At 47.7% G+C, this 14,370-nt stretch overlaps 1 protein-coding gene across 1 annotated transcript in view; it reads left to right on the top strand.

Moving 5' to 3' along the window:
* Positions 1-3,768: 3,768 nt before the first annotated feature.
* Positions 3,769-14,370, top strand: part of SLC7A6 (solute carrier family 7 member 6) — a 51,388-nt gene continuing 40,786 nt past the window's right edge. The window contains exon 1 of the mRNA XM_040409841.1: positions 3,769-3,913. The gene's annotated coding sequence lies outside the window, so the exon portion shown is untranslated. The remainder of the gene's footprint in view (positions 3,914-14,370) is intronic.

Genomic DNA, 14,370 nt, shown 5'->3' with positions numbered 1-14,370 from the left:
GGGCGGCTACTTGCTGGTAGCAGCCGCATCTTCCTTTCATAATGACGCCCCCTCCTCATGTTGATTGACAGGGCCAGCGAACGCGCTCGTCCTCTGACTGGCCCTGTCTGCGTTCAAAATCTCGGTCCTGCGCTGTACCGGTCTTCAATCGGCGCAGGCGCACTGAGAGGAGGACGCTCGCTCGGCCGCTCTACCCTCAATGCGCCTGTGCCGATGACGTCACATCTACACCCGACGCAGGCGTACTGAGGAAGGAGCGCCGAGCGAGCGTCCTCCTCTCAGTGCGCCTGCACCGACTGAAGACAGGTACGGCGAAGGCGCGAGATTTAAAACGCAGACTGGGCCAGTCAGAGGACGAGCGCATTCGCTGGCCCTGTCAATCAACATGAGGAGGGGGCGTCTTTATGAAAGGAGGATGCGGCTGCTACCAGCAAGTAACCGTCCTACTTGCTGGTAGAGAGGTAATTTACATATTATAAAAGTCCATTTTTAGAAGAAACTACTGAACGAAAATCAGTAAGAGCATTATATATTGATATATCGCAGTATAAGGAATTTAAGTAGCCCAAAAAAAAAAAAATGACTTTAGTGGGGTGACATAAGCCCTTTAAGGTATTGGAAGGCTGTCTCTGCTTCAGGAGTCCACTCCAGGGCATTTATGCCGTTGTAGGTAATGGAGGAAATAGGTGCAGTCAAGGTGGAATAATGATGAATAAATTGCCTGTAGTAGTTTGCAAAGCCCAGAAAACATGAATGGCATGTAGGACGGTGGGACGAGGCCAGTCAAGACCAGGAGACAACTTCTTGGTATCCATCTGTATGCCTTGGTCAGACATTATATAGCCAAGGAGGGGAAGTATGGTGTGGACATGTTTATGATGGGAGATCAAGTCTGGAGAGAAGAGCAAGATGTTGTCCATATATACAACTACACAGGTGTAGATGAGTTCTCAGAAGATGTCATTAACGAAGCCTTGCTGAGACCAAATGGCATAACCAAATATTTGTAATGACCGCCTTGGATATCGAAAGTGGCTTTCCACTCATCCCCCTCTCGGATCCGGATCAAATTGTAGGCATATCAAGTTTACAGAAGATTCTGGCACCACGAGGCCTGTCGAAGAGTTCAGGGTTTTTATTTTTCAAAGTTATGTTATTTAGCCTGTGTTAATCAATGCACGGCCGGAGTGACCCATTGTCACCGCCAGTTCTGTGAGAAGGTCTGGCAGACGTCCTTCTCTACGTCTTGCATGATGTTCTTTGTTTTGGTTTCACTTTGTCATCTCCTTTCCTTCTCCCAGCGGTCACCTATTTAGACTAATTGTCTCCCTTTTATATTCCCTCCAATACTGCCTCACTTTGCGGTTTATACTACTTCCTGGATGAAGTGTTCACTGCTGGAGGCTGCTGCCCTGGGGGGGAATCAAGATCTACTGTCTGCAGGCTCACTCTAATTATTATTTCAGGCCTGGCTACCCCACTGTAGTTGAGTTGTCTACAGTAAACTATCTTTAACGAGACCTGGCTTGTTGTTTTTTTTCCACCTTTATCATTTGTTTAATCTTCCTAATTTTTTCAAAATACCACTTCATTTATTCATTAATGTTTTTTTTATTACATATTGATATTAAAGAGGTCTGTTCTCATCTGAAAACAGTATTTATTTTGGATAATAAAACTTATAACTGGCTGGAGAAAAATAAATATCACTTGTAGACAAATCTGCATGTTGTTTCAAGGCGGCGTCTGGGGAGGGGCCAAGGGCGGGGCCAGGGGTGTGGCTGAAGGAGGGATCAGGGGGTGGAGCTGAAGGGGGCCCCGTCATGTATGCTGTACGGGGCCCCATGATTTCTATCAGCGGCCCTGCTCACTATTATAGAGTTTTCAGGTGTCACACAGTCTAGGTACGTGGGCATGCAATCGTCTACCATTGAGACCCTTGCATGGGCATAGCAGTCAGGGAGAGCTCTTAGGGTTTTATAGGGGTCACCTATATGCTCCTTAGTTTGGGATCAAGCTAGTCGGACGTTTATTCATTAGTTCCAGCTATCTGCAACATCATCCGTGACACCCGTTCTTTGCCTTAACAAAAAGAAACCGTCTCCAGTCAGTGAAGAGTTTTTTCTGATCAAACCTCTTTCCAGGTTCTCCTTTATGTACTCAAACATGGCTTGGGTCTCAGGCGTGGACAGTGGGTAAACTTTACCACAAGGATGAGTTGTACCGGAAATCAGGTTAAAAGGGCAGTCATAGGGACGGTGAGGAGGGTCTCAGCTGCCTTTTTTGTCAAAGATGTTGATGTAGTTGGCATAGATGGAAGGCAGCCCTTGCTGATTTCGAGGAACAGGTGGAGTCCGGTCAGACTGAACGGTTAGTCAGGCATTGGGACTGACAGGCACAACCCCAGCGCAGTATCTGCCCTGAGTCCCATTCTAAGACAAGACAGTGCAGACGGAGCCAGGCCAGTCCCAGATAAGGACAGGTAGACACAGGCGGAACGGAAAACAACATTTTCTCAGAGTGGAGTTCACTCAGTTGAAGCTCCAAGGGCACTGTGATGTACTGTATGGCCTCCGAGAGAGCCTTCCCAGTGACTGATATCAGCACCAAGGACTTCTCTAGGCACTGAACAGGAATCCGTAGCAAAGAGGAGGCCTGGCAGCTAGGTGTTGGCTGCGCCCTTCAGCGGGGGACACAGAACTGTGGTGATCGCGCTCGCTACTGGAGGGTGGTGGAAAACCAGTGGGACCCAGCTGCTGGACTGTAGCAGCTGGGTGCATGATGTGGCGCCCATCCCTGCCCTGGATAACAGGATGGTGATGGCCATGGAGTGCCGCCATAACAAGAGGCTTAAAGTGGTTATCTAAGACCTCATCTGGCGAGGGGGGGCAGCTAATCGTGACCCGTGACGGAAACGAGCCTCCCTAGCATCGCAGGTCGCGGCCTGCTATTGGCGATACCCCTCCGACGCCGGATGTTTTGATCCGCGCAACTAGGAGAAGCAGCGGCGGCTGTGCCAGCATCAGAAGTGATGCGGGTGCAGGGGAGCAAGGTAAGAATCGGGCCCGGGCATATGGGGGGGGGGGGGGCATTATAGATCTAGGATAACCCCTTTAATAGCCAAGTGTTCGATTCACCTAACAGTCCCTTAGAGATGAGCAGAGCTGCAGCGCACATATCTGCTGCGCTGCCTATTTCGGGGGGCCCTGCGGGGTATGGGTTACCTCTTCTCGTGATTAGTGGTTGGACTTGTACCCCTGACGATCTAATAGTTATCTTCTATCTTGTGGCTAAGGGATTACCTGAAATCACCAGAAGGACCCTTTAAAGACCCAATTTCTTTGACAGGAGGGTCAAAAAAGTGGTTTTAGTCCCCGTCCCCCCCAATATTGCATGCTGGTGCTGTCCCTCCTGTACATAGAGGGCAGGTAGTAAAGGGTCAATACGGACAGGTAGGACAGCAGAGGGAGGGGTGAGATTACAGGGGGGGGGGGGGGGGGGCACATACTTTACCATCTGAAAACACAAGGCACGTGCTGGAATCCTGTCCATGTTTATGGTGACAACAATGGCAGCGGCTCCGTCCTGTGCGGTGTATTACATCCAGGGTCACAGAGGACACACCCACATATGTATGTATGTGTGTATATATATATGCACACACGTGACGTCACACACAGATGTATAGGATGTATGCGACCAGTCCCTGGGTTTCATCAATTTGGGTCCCACGTGACGCCGGGGGAGGGGCGGGGCTTCTCCCAGCCAAGGAGACAAGCAGGAGAATAGAGGAGAGAGTGACTGGGGGTGGGGAAGAAGCCGCCGGGCGTGAGAGAGAAGGACGCTGTCCACACACGGAGGACCCCGGCGGTCAGCTGCGGTTTACAGGCAGCGCAGAGCCTGTAATGTGACGGTGAGTGTAATGACACTGGTTCCCAGAGCTGACACTCTACCGCCGCATCACTGCGTGCACCTCATAGCGTGCGGCCGCAGTGTATTACTGGAGATGTGTGAATGGGGGGTTATCTGCAGGAAGCAGCTGCTGCTAGAACAATGCTGGGGGAGGGGAGATGATGGACGGCTCCTCAAGTCCTCAGGAATTGTTTACCCCGTGCACCGATTGCAAAACCCTGCAGCCAGCCTGCTGAAATAGAAGCCACATGGAGCAGTGTGTACGAGCGCCACCACCCTGCAGCCAGCCTGCTGAAATAGAGCCACATGGAGCAGTGTGTACTAGCCCCAGCGCCACCACTCTGCAGCCAGCCTGCTGAAATAGAAGCCACATGGAGCAGTGTGTACGAGCGCCACCACCCTGCAGCCAGCCTGCTGAAATAGAGCCACATGGAGCAGTGTGTACGAGCCCCACCACCCTGCAGCCAGCCTGCTGAAATAGAAGCCACATGGAGCAGTGTGTACTAGCCCCACCACCTTGCAGCCAGCCTGCTGAAATAGAGCCACATGGAGCAGTGTGTACGAGCCCCAGCGCCACCACTCTGCAGCCAGCTGCTGAAATAGAAGCCACATGGAGCAGTGTGTACGAGCGCCACCACCCTGCAGCCAGCCTGCTGAAATAGAGCCACATGGAGCAGTGTGTACGAGCCCCACCACCCTGCAGCCAGCCTGCTGAAATAGAAGCCACATGGAGCAGTGTGTACTAGCCCCACCACCTTGCAGCCAGCCTGCTGAAATAGAAGCCGCATGGAGCAGTGTGTACGAGCCCCTGTACTTAGTGGGTGTCTGTGGGGCCCTCAGTGAAAGGGGAGGTTCACTTCTAAAGTGTCACCAGAAACAACATTCAGGACCTTATTGAACAGTCCTCCTCAAACAGCGCCTCCAATCTCAGTTTCCTGGACCCCTGATCTCCGCTCTTTCTGTACTAGTGCCCAGTCGATGGCCGTAATGGACCCAACCTACATGTCATGTATCTTTAATAGTATGGTTACGAGATTGTGTCCTTGTCCCTTAGGCTACGGTCACACTTGCGCTGAGGATCTCAATACCGGAATTAAACGGATCCGTTTTGATCTTACACATCAGGATGCGTCCGTTCCGTTAGGATGTGGTTGTGTGAAATCAAAACAGATCCGTCGCTAAATACATTGAAAGTCCTTTGGGCTACTTTCATTAATATTTTCCGGTATTGAGATCCGTCATCCGAAAAAAAAAAAAAAACGCTCCAGTTTTGTCACCATTTATTGTCAATGGGGACAAAACGTAACTGAACAGAACGGATGCTCCAAAATGCATTCCCTTCCGTTCTCATACCGGTTTGCTTTCCGTCCTAGGACACAATCTGACACAATAGAAAACGGATCCGTCCCCTATTGACTTACAATGGTTTTAATGACTGATCCATCATGGCTATTTTAGAGATAACGGATGCAGACGGTTGTATTATCAGTTACGGAAGCGTTTTTGCTGAACCCTGCCAGATCCAGCCTTAAGCCCCTTTCACACAAGCGAGTTTTCCTGCGCGGGTGCAATGAGTGACGTGAACGCCTAGCACCCGCACTGAATCCTGACCCATTCATTTCAATGGGTTTGTGTACATGAGCAGTTTTTTTCACACATCAGTTCTGCGTTGCGCGAAAATCGCAGCATGTTCTATATTCTGCGTTTTTCATGCAGCCCTGGCCCCATAGAAGTGAATGGGGCTTCAGTGAAAAACGCATTGTATCCGGAAGCAAGTGCGGATGCGATGTGCTTTTCACTGATGGTTGCTAAGAGATGTTGTTTGTAAACCTTCAGTTTTTTTATCACGCGCGTGAAAAACGCATTGCAAACGCAATCGCAGACAAAACTGACTGAACTTGCTTGCAAAATGGTGCGAGTTTCACTGAATGCATCCGGACCTAATCCTTCACGCTTCTAAAAAAAAACGGATCCGTCACCATTGACTTATATTTTCAATGACTGGTACGTTTTTTATGACCGGACACAAAACCGCAGCTTGTAGCGGAATGCTGCCGGAACGGAAGACATCCTGAACGGATCTCTTTCCATTCAGAATGCATGGGGATAAAACGGAAACATTATTTTTCCAGTATTGAAATCCTCTGCCGGATCTCAATACCGGAAAAAACAACGCAATTGTGAAAGTAGTCTTATTTGTCAATGTGAAGCTCCTCCTCTGAGGGTGGTTATAGCATCCATATGCCTATTAAAGTGGGGGATAGTTCGGGGACCCCTCTCTATGTGCCTGTAAAATGTGGCCACGGGAAGAAAAAGGCGTTTATAGGGTAAATACGTTAAAAGACGAGCCTCCAAAAAAACCAGGAAGAGTGGTACTGCTCACCTGTTATTGTTGCACCTATTGTTCGGTGCAACTAAAATGGAGGTGAATAAGCGTGATTACGTCTCGCTGGTTGGTGCTGCCGATTGCGTCCGCGTTCCCCTTTTGGCGGGGGCCAGGCCGCCGTCTGGGTCAGTGAATAAGGTATATTTCCACTGGACTTGGGGGTCGAGTGGAGGGGTGGACCGTAGGCGCAAAAACGCAACCAGAGTTTTTTTTTTACAAACCAATAGTTTTTTTTTTATTGTTATCGTGACAACGCGTTTCGGGGTTCTGCGGACCCCTTTTTCAAGTCGGTGGGTGATGCTGCTGGTGGAGAGTGCGCTGCTCCCAGCTCCTGGCACGTGTGGCGTCCACAGCATCTGGGCCCCGCAAAAAAGATAGAGCATGTCCTATTCTTGTTCGCAGCCACAGACAAGAATAAGAATTTCTATCATAGTGCCGGCCATGCGCGGTCCGCAAAAACAAAAAAAATCTTTTTTTTTTTTTTTGCGGTGGGATTGCAGCGAGTCTTCTGTTGCTTTTAATCTTTACATTGCAGTGATTGAAGGGCGTGGGTAAAACTCAGAGCTCGAATTGACGTTCAGTGGAAAAAAAACCTGATGCTATTGCATGATGCACATGTATCTGCCTGTATTTCTCAGTATTAGGGCTCGTTCACATGAACGTGTGCTGCCCGTTGCCGCATTTGCAGATCCGCAATACCCAGGCACCGTTCCGTGGCCATTCCGCATCACAGATGCGGACCCATTCATTTCAATGGGTCTGAAGATGCGGAATGGTGCAGAACACTACGGAGTGCTTTCTGGGGTTCCGTTCTGTGCTTCCGCACCGCAAAAAGCTAGAACTTGCTCTATCTTTTTGCGGAACAGAAGGATTGCCGACCCATTCAAGTGAATGGGTCTGCGATCCCCATGGACGGTGCCCGTGCATTGCGGACCGCAATTTGCGGTTCACAGCATGGGCACGGGCTTCACACGTGTTCGTGTGAACGAGCCCTTAAAGAGTTTGCCTCACTTCAGCAAATGGCATCGATCATGTAGAGAAAGGTAACACAAGGCACTTACTAATGTATTGTGATTGTCCATATTGCCTCCCACTATGCAATCCTGCAGCAATGGTCGTGCTTGTTTACTATATGAAAAAACATCTTTTCCTATAGCGTGAAACCGCGGCCACCGCTGCTGGATTGCAGGGTGGTCGTAACCCCTGGGAATTAAAATTTTTGACTTTGCAGAGTCCGATGCATGTTAATTTTTGCAAATACCTTTTGAGCTCAAAATGCTCACTCCACCCCCTAATTCCTTGATTTCCAAAATGTTCCATTTATTATTTCACCCCAGCGCCTCTACAGTTATCAGCACAAGATGCGTAAATCGCCACATTGGGCATGGTGCTTTTACTCCTGAGCCCTGGTGTAGTCCAGGCAAAAGATAAGGGCCACAGGTAGGATGTTTCTAAAACCAGGAATCGCAAGGGGGGGGTGTCTGAGGGGTTCGTTGTTTTGTATGTTATGTACTATTGACCTAAAGCGTTCCAAACCTTAGACCATATAACCAGATTAGCAAAAAAAAGGCTGTGTCAGGAAGGTGACCACTGGCTGTCTGGAAGGGGTTAAAGCTCATACACAGCTGCTTGTTTCAGTTATTGACTGATTTTCAACTGACATGAAAATTAAGATAATTGATCACCTGTCACCTGTTTGGTATAATTGGTTAATCATACACCTGACCGTAATCCTACAAAATCCCCGACTGTGTGCAGGTGTACCTAGAAGAACTGATGCTGTTTTGAAGACAAAGGGTGGTCACACCAAATACTGATTTAATTTTCATTTCTCTTTTATTCGTTCACTTTACATTTACCGTATTTTTCGCCCTATAAGATGCACCTAGGTTTTTGAGGAGGAAAATAAGAAAAACATTTTTTTTTTAACCAAAAGGTGTCCTTTTGGTGGGTTTGAACTAATGGCGGTCTGTGCATGACACTATTATGGGTGATCTGTGGATGATGCACTGTTATGTGGTGGATCTGTGGATGGCATTATGTAGGGGGGGGGGGGTCTGTGGATGGCATTATGATGGGGGGGGGGGTCTGTGGATGGCATTATGATGGGGGGGGGTCTGTGGATGGCATTATGATGGGGGGGGGTCTGTGGATGGCATTATGATGGGGGGGGGGTCTGTGGATGGCATTATGATGGGGGGGGGGGGTCTGTGGATGGCATTATGATGGGGGGGTCTGTGGATGGCATTATGATGGGGGGGGGGTCTGTGGATGGCATTATGATGGGGGGGGGTCTGTGGATGGCATTATGATGGTGGGGGGGGATCTGTGGATGGCATTATGATGGTGGGGGGGGATCTGTGGATGGCATTATGATGGTGGGGGGGGATCTGTGGATGGCATTATGATGGTGGGGGGGGATCTGTGGATGGCATTATGATGGTGGGGGGGATCTGTGGATGGCATTATGGGGGGATCTGTGGATGGCATTATGATGGGGGGGGGTCTGTGGATGGCATTATGATGGGGGGGGGTCTGTGGATGGCATTATGATGGGGGGGGGATCTGTGGATGGCATTATGATGGGGGGGGGGATCTGTGGATGGCATTATGATGGGGGGGGGGTCTGTGGATGGCATTATGATGGGGGGGGTCTGTGGATGGCATTATGATGGTGGGGGGGGTCTGTGGATGGCATTATGATGGTGGGGGGGGTCTGTGGATGGCATTATGATGGTGGGGGGGATCTGTGGATGCCACTTCTATATGTGTCATCCACAGATCCCCCCCCCCCCCCATAACAGTCCCATCCACAGATCCCCCCCCATCATAATGCCATCCACAGACACCCCCCCCCCCCCCCCAAAAAAAAATTATCCCATCCACAGATTTCTAGGGAGGGACTCTAGTAGGCGGGGAGAGTGGCGGGTCGTGCAGGCACCTTACTCTGGCCCCGCCGCTCAGTATGTACTGTATTATACGTAGTGTTAATCATCAGATCTAAACTGAATAATGATGCGCTCCCCCTGCGCTTACCAGTACACGTCACGCTCCTGTAGTAAGCACTAGCGGCTAGCAGGCAGGCCGGGCGGCCGTAATTCACAGAGGTCACGTGCCTGCTCCGCCTGCTTCATTCACAAAGTAGGCGGAGCAGGCACGTGACCTCCGTGAGTTACGGCCGCCCGGCCTGCCTGCTAATGCTTACTACAGGAGCGTGACATGTATCGGTAAGCGCAGGGGGAGCGCATCATTATTCAGTTTAGATCTGATGATTAACACTACGTATACAGTACATACTGAGCGGCGGGGCCAGAGTAAGGTGCCTGCACGACCCGCCGCTCTCCCCGCCTGCTACAGACCCTCCTCACTAATACATCGCAGTCTGCGATGCAAATTGCCAGCATCGCCCTATAAGACTCAGGGGCACTTTCCCCCCACTTTTGGGAAAAAGTGTCTTATGGGGCGAAAAATACGATAGTTAATTGATCTTCCATTTTGAAAGCATTCCTACATTGTGGCATTTTTCCAGACCTTCCTAAAACGTTTGCACAGTACTATATACAGTGGCATGCAAAAGTTTAGGCAGCCCTTGTCAAAATTGGTGTTACTGTAAACAGTTGGGCCCCTTTCACACGGGCGAGACTTCCGTATCGTTCCAGCAGGGCAGAGATACACAGAAGAGACTGTAGAGGGTTTGTGGTCAAAATCAGCAAATCATCTGCAAAAGCTGCAGTGGTGTGAGCGAAAGATCCCACTCAACATCCCTGTATTATAGGCTCCTGCCGAAGTGTCGGAATTAGGCCCCTTTCAAATGGGCGAGTTTTCCGTTCGGGTGCAATGCGTGAGGTGAACGCATTGCACCCTCACTGATTCCGGACACATTCACTTCAATGGGGCTGTGCACACGAGCAGTGATTTTCACGCGTCACTTGTGCGTTGTGTGAAAATCGCAGCATGTTCTATATTGTGCGTTTTTCACGCAACGCAGGCCCCATAGAAGTGAATAGGGCTGCGTGAAAATCGCAAGCAAGTGTGGATGCGATTTTTCACGCATGGTTGCTAGGAGACTATCGGGTTGGGGACCCGATCCTTATTATTTTCTCTTATAACATGATTATAAAGGAAAATAATAGCATTCTTAATACAGAATGCATAGTAAAATGTCCATTGAGGGGTTAAAAATAATCAAATTTAACTTGCCACTTCCATAGTGATGGACCATGTGATGAGCGCAGTGATGTCATCAAAGGTCCTTTAGCCAGTTCCTGAAGAAAGTAGAAAGAAGAGGAGATCCGCTACACGATCAAGTGGATGGGGTTAGTTAAATTTGTTTATTATTTTACTATGCATTCTGTATTAAGAATGCTATTATTTTCCCTTATAACCATGTTATAAGGGAAAATAATAGAATCTACACAACCCCGATCCCAAGCCCGAACTTCTGTGAAGAAGTCCGGGTTCAGGTCTGGGTACCAAACGTGCCGATTTTTCTCATGCGCGTGCAAAACGCGCATTTTCCCGCAATGCACCCGCATCTTGTCCGGCCCTCACATGCGACGCCCGTGTGAAAGAGGCCTTAAAAGGATTTTCCTCTGGATAGGTCTTCAGTATCTGATTGGTGGGGGTCCGACACCCGGGACCCCCTCCGATCAGCTTTTTGAGAAGGCAGTGGTGCTGCTGTGAGCACTGCAGACTTTTCACAGCTTACCAAGCACAGCGCCGTACATTAGATAGCGCTATGCTTGGTATCTCGCTCAGCCCCATTCACTTGAATGTGGCTGAGCTGCTCCTAGGACATGTGACACGTGAATATGTTGTCACGGGGCCTAGGAAAAGCAGAAAGAAGGCTGCGGCGCTCAGATATTGATGACCTGTCCGGAGGATAGTTCAGTGGTATAAAAATCTCAGAAAACCTCTTTTAGCAAATTGAAGATGAAATGATCTCCAAAAGGCATAAAGTTAAAGAGAACACATTCCCTTTGTATTTTAAGAAAAAACAATTTTATATTTTCATCTTTTACATTTTCAAAATAACAAAAAAAGGGAAAGGGCCCGAAGCTAAACTTTGGGCACCCTGCATGGTGAGTACCTAGTAGCAACCCCTATGGCAAGTATCCCAGCTTGTAAACACTTCTTGTAGCCAGGGATCTTCATCCATTCTTCTTTGCATTCCTGGGTTGTCTTGCATGCTCTGCTCTTTTGAGGTTTATCCACAGATTTTTAATGATGGTTAGATCAGGGGACTGTGAGGGCCATGGTAAAGCCTTCAGCTGCGCCTTTTGAGGTAGTCTATTGTGGATTTTGTGGTTTGTTAAGGATCGTTATTGTAAAAGATATTTTCTTTTAAACTTTCTTTTCATTTCCTACGTCCAGCTTTTTGGGTTAATTTGCATTGATGTCTATGAAGGTGGGTGTTCCCTTCTTTATAAAGTGATGGCATATTGTAGTGCTAAACGGTGTGTCCTACACCAGCGATGCAGCCCCTTTATCCTCAGTACTGGTGGACATCCTAGAGGTTGGTTCCCCATGAATCATGAAGCGACGGGATCCCCTAGCGATGTACCATCACTTTATAAGATGGGAATTTAGTGGGATTGTTGCTGTACTTCTCTCTGTTTTTTGGGGAAATAATGAAAAATCATTGGTTCTCAAAGAGGTGGTTGAGAGAAGAGGGTCACACAGGAGACATCACACGCTGGACAGGCCTTCTGCACATAGGGCCAATAGCTCAGGCATCTTGGCTTGTTTCCCTGCAGGTACTCGTGATACTGCATGTTCTGCCTCCATACAAGTCAAAGCATTTTTAATACCAGCAGTCATTGGTTGATAGATGACTGTATTTGACCTGAGGAAACATCTCCTAAGGCCAGGTGGTTAGGAAAGGATAAACCAAAACCTATATATAGTTTATCAAGCAGATGGTAAACTTTTTTGTAGTCTGTTTCCCACAGGACTTCGTTCAGTTCTGTTCCTTTATTTCGACATGCCATCTGTTTAGCATTACCTTTTCTTGGTTTATGTTTGTCGTAGTTCTAACGTTTTATTGCCCAGTTGCCCTCATGACATTGAGCAGTGAACCATAAAATGTTCCTTTTTGCGGCTAAATCAACATGTTATGACTTTCCTGGATACGGGATCTTGGTTTCGAAAGCAAATTTAATTGAGTTGCGACCACGCTAGAATTATAAAAAATACTATATTGTGTTTTAGCAGCTTAGAAATCCAGGATTGTTGCATTTTACAAGTAAGACTACTTTCACACTCGCATTTGGTGCGGATCCGTCTTGGATCTGCACAGACGGATCCGCACCGATAATACATCCACATGCATCCCGTTGAGAACGGATCCGTTTGTATTATCTTTAACATTGCCAAAACGGATCCGTCTTGAACACCATTGAAAGTCAGTGGGGGGACGGATCCGTTTTGCATTGTCAGTGAAAATGGATCTGTCCCCATTGACTTACATTGTGTGTCAGAATGGATCCGTTTGCCTCCGCATCGTCAGGCAGACACCAAAACGCTGCAAGCAGCCTCCAGAGCGGAATGGAGACGGAACGGAGGCAAACTGAGGGCATTCTGAGCGGATCCTTTTCCATTCAGAATGCATTGGGGCTAAACTGATCCGTTACAATAATACAATCGCATGCATCAGTCATGAATGGATCTGTTTGTATTATCTTTAACATAGCCAAGACGGATCCGTCATGAACTCCATTGAAAGTCAATAGGAGACAGATCCGTTTTCTATTGTGCCAGATTGTGTCACAGAAAACGGATCCGTCCCCATTGACTTACATTGTTTGACTCAATTTCGTCAAGCGGACAGAAAAACGCTGCAGGCAGCGTTATGGTGTATCCGCCTCCAGAGCGGAATGGTGACAGAACGGAGGCAAACTGAGGCATTCTGAGCGGATCCTTTCCCATTCAGAATGCATTAGGGCAAAACTGATCCGTTTTGGACCGCTTGTGAGAGCCCTGAACGGATCTCACAAACGGAAACCAAAACGCCAGTGTGAAAGTAGCCTAACCTATGCAGTCCTTCTCTAATGGAGACATGGAAAAATACTGCAACTGATAGCATACGGTATTTTACCTGGAAAGATTAGCGGTCGCACACGGCCAGGAAGTCTCTGACTTGTCTCTCCAGCTGTACCGCCAGAGAACACTTGAAAACAAAACTAGTAATCAGCAAGTGTACTTTTCCAGTGCTAGGATAGACAGGGCAGGCTGTACGAACTCTGGGAGTAGAGGAAGTGGCTGCTATGGAGAGTTTACAGCCTCTAAATAATACAGTTGTATAGTTAAAGGGCTATACCACTTTTGAAAAAGTTAAATAGTACCTCCACAGCATGACCACATAATGCATATTGACTTAATAATACCACTGCACTGTTAATGAATAAAAAATACAATTTTTATACAGAGGCTCTGCAGACATATGTGAATACAATACAGATAAATCCAGTGAGTTGTTCACTTTCCCTTTTCTTCTCTTCCTATCCCAGGCTGCCCTGATGACTTCTCCCTCCATAGCTCATAGCAGATTTTGAGGCCAGATTTTACAACACCTTCCCCAGTCTCTACATCTACTTACCATCTTGCCACAGCTTTAACAGTAATATAATGCCCCCCCCCCCCCACAGTGATAATGCCCCATTTATGCCCAGCACAATAAAAATGCTTTCCATTGTTGCCCAGTAGTAGTGTCCCCAACATAGTAATGATCAGTGCCTTTCTCACTGTGTGTGTTACTAATATATATATATATATATATATATATATATATATATACACATACATATACACACACACAGTTTTATATATATATATATATATATATATATATATATATATATACACACACAGTATCTCAGAAAAGTGAGTACACCCCTCAGATTTTTGTAAATATTTTATTATATCTTTTTATGGGACAACACTGAAGATCTGACACTTTGATACAATCTAAAGTAGTCAGGTGTACAGCTTGTATAACAGTGTATATATGGCGTGCCCTCAAAATAACTCAACACACAGCCATAAATGTCTAAACCCGTGGCAAATAAAAGTGC

The sequence above is a fragment of the Bufo bufo genome, chromosome 10 (assembly GCF_905171765.1).
Source record: "Bufo bufo chromosome 10, aBufBuf1.1, whole genome shotgun sequence".
Classification (NCBI taxonomy): Eukaryota; Metazoa; Chordata; class Amphibia; order Anura; family Bufonidae; genus Bufo; species Bufo bufo.
This window is presented reverse-complemented; position numbering and strand designations above follow the sequence as displayed.